General features: G+C 40.7%; 1 pseudogene; it reads left to right on the top strand.

The window, feature by feature from the left end:
* The first annotated feature begins 513 nt into the window (after positions 1-513).
* LOC141645184 (small nucleolar RNA R71) lies at positions 514-613 on the top strand (annotated as a pseudogene).
* The last annotated feature ends 2623 nt before the right edge of the window (positions 614-3236 follow it).

Below are 3236 nucleotides of genomic sequence, written 5' to 3'. Positions count from 1 at the left end.
GGGGGCACATAAGCTTGCTGCTGCTGCTGCTGTTGTGGAGGTTGAGTCGGATTCAGGATATTCTGGCTACTCCACCTCAAGTTGGGGTGGACATTCGGCTCATAGTACGTGTTTGTCTGCCTATAGTGTTGAAAGGCAGCACAAGACTCAAAGGGGGCAAAACAATTCTCTGAGACATGCCCCTCAGCTCCACATCTTCTATAGACGAAAAGACCGTCTGAAACAGCGCTAACATGGTACATCCCTCCTTTAGAAGCTCCTCCCAACTCATATTTGTCAAACCTTGCAGTGAGAGCTTCTAGTGCAGCAACAGAGGAAGATTCAGCAGCTCTCCTCTGGTTTCCTCTCGAATTCCCATATTCAGCCTTATGAGTAGCCAAATCATCGATGATCTTCCACCCCTTAGTCTCTCCCATGTTCTCAGCAAATCGGCCATTGGCTGCAGCATCCAGAATAGCCCTCTGATCGTCATACAGCCCATTATAGAACTGATTGCAAAGACTCCATTTTTCGAAGCCATGGTGCGGTATGGTTCGTACCAGTTTCTTGAAACGGACCCATGCTTCATGAAAGTTCTCATCAGGCCCCTGTTTAAAGCTCGTGATCTGAGCTCTAATGGCATTAGTCTTTGAGGCAGAGAAGTACTTTTTGTAGAATGTTAGGGCTAAGGAATTCCAGTCGGTGATCCCATGAGCGGCTCGGTCCAGATCTCTATACCACTCCCTTGCAGCATCACGAAGAGAGAAAATGAACATGGTCTCCTTGATCTGGTCTTGGGTCACACCGGCCGGCGGGGGTATAGAGCAGCAATAATCAATAAAAATCTCCATATGCTTGGCTGCATCTTCATTTGCAGCTCCCCCGAACTGGTTTCTCTCAACCAGGTTAATATAGGAAGGCTTCGGCTTGAATTTTCTCGCCTCCCCTGGTAGTTCGAATCCTTTGTAGAGATTCGCAGCTGTCGGCTCTAAGTGACTAGCAATGGTTGCTTCTTCAGCCATGACTGGAATCTCTGGAGAAGTGACTGTCTCAGCTGAAGAAATTGAAGCAGGGGATGTAGGTGGATCTTCCTCGAACAGAACGTTCTCGTAGTAGCTTGACAGAGTACTCAGCAAGGATTTCTCGATCTCAGGATTGAATGGTACTAGTTCACCACCCTGTGACCTGCGCATAAGAAGAAACTACAAAAAGAATATAAGAAAAGTTTAAGGAACGGAAGTCCCTTAAACTAAAGAAAGACTAAATAAAAACAACTAAAAATTAGAACAATTGCCTCCCCGGCAAGGGCGCCAAAATTTGATACCCGTCGTGAGGTGTCAAAAATAAATTTATAATCTCCAACTACAACTATAGCTAGCGGCAGTCGGGTCGAACCACAGAGAGGCAGACGTAATTTCTAGTTGTTTAAATACGGTCTAAGGTAACAATAAAGTGGGGGGTTGAGTGGGTTGGGTCTATAGCTAATAACAATAAAAGCAATGTAAACTAATGAAATATATAAAATCAAGAATAAAAAGAGGTACTAGGATGGTCGGTTCGTTATAGTTTCGGCGGCAGCATACTAAACAGGTCTAAATTAAACACATGAGGCGAGAAATAAAGAGGTCCTCTCGGTCCACTCTTAACAAATAGCATCTTTCGATCTCGCTATAGGTCCCTAATATCACTAATACTAACTTTCGTCCTGAAAAGTGACTAACGGTCTAAACTTTACCTATCTTTCGATCTCAGCATAGTTTAGTCATTTTAATTGGTGATCTAACAAATGTCCCTATCTCTCGATCTAATGGGTCAGTCATATCCTAAACATTCAACTAGTTGTGTGCACTCGATTCGTCGAATAAAGAATTAAAACAATTAAAACGAAAATAAAACCTCACGTGGTCAGTCGATCGACCAGGTATGGCGGTCGATCGACTGACACGCGATTCAGTCCGTGTTCATTATATTGCCGCCTACACTATAATTCCCTTACATCCTAGCACGAATAAATTAGCTACTCATACTGAAATTAAAGGCAACTATAATATTAAGGATTAAAGCTACGGAATTCATGCTTAATACGATAAAATAAACAAAAGATGGCAATTCGGCTTGGGAACTGATCTAGCAATTCGACAACTATGAACGAAAGTAACAGAATAAAACCAGAGAGTACCTTGTGAATTGCGAAGGAAAAGAACAAAGCCGAATGACAAAGCAAATTGTATTCAATACCGAAAGTAATCTCGAACCCTAATTATTTCTAAAGAACTATATGTAAAACTTGGTAAATTTCTGAATAAAAACTTGATGTTGTATCTGATGTTCTAGGTTACCAATTTGATATGTAAACACCCACCCCTTACAATATTTTGAGAATTTGTGGAATTGCAGGAAAAGGACTAACTTCTAAATTTGGTTTGAGCACTCTAAAGGACTCCTAAATTCATGAAAATTTGCAGTAATTAACCTTGAGACCTTAGCTAAATTCTGCTAAAATTATAGGATTTGAGGAGACTCAGAAGTAATTTAAATAAATTACTAAGCCTGAACTGACAGAGAAAGGAACAGTTTGACAGTGTGGGTGTAAAAGTGGAATAAAGGAGGTAAAATTGAGATATAATTGTTTAACTACCTTCCACAGCAAGAACAGGAAGCTAACTTAACAATTTAGGTTGTTTAACTCAAGAAAACCACAGCTTAACACAGGAATACTCGAGTTAAAACAGACAATAAAGCTCAAACAATCCACAGCAAGCACAGGACTGTTCTCACCCTATTACCAGGTCCTTATTCAATACTCACAACAAGCACAGAGTATTAATAAGCCTGACTCTACCCTATGTTTCTAACATAAGATTAAGAGATTTGAATTGAGAGTAAACTCAGGTTTCATTCATAAAATCAGCTGCCTCTAACAGACTAATGCAAGGGTCCTTATATAGGCCTTGCTTTTAGGTTAAACATGAAATAAAAGGTTCATCTAAGGGCCAGGATTGTCCCATAAGTCAGGACAAGAGTCTAAATAATATATTACAACGGCAAAAAGATCATAAATGTAAACTAGAGTGAAAACAAATTGAGTTTGCAGAGGACAGTCAGGTGACAGTGACATCTTTGTTGCTTTTCAAGCTTTTCGTTGGTAGTTGTTGCTTTTCCTGCTCATGTGAGGACGAGTGGTCTCCTTGGTCTTGACTTGGTGTTCAAGTACCCTCTGATTTATGGAAACTTAAGCCAAAGAAGCTTCCCACACA

This window comes from Silene latifolia, chromosome 2 (genome assembly GCF_048544455.1).
Source record: "Silene latifolia isolate original U9 population chromosome 2, ASM4854445v1, whole genome shotgun sequence".
Taxonomy (NCBI): domain Eukaryota; kingdom Viridiplantae; phylum Streptophyta; class Magnoliopsida; order Caryophyllales; family Caryophyllaceae; genus Silene; species Silene latifolia.
The sequence above is the reverse complement of the archived record's forward strand: the minus strand, read 5'-3'. Positions and strand labels throughout refer to the sequence as shown.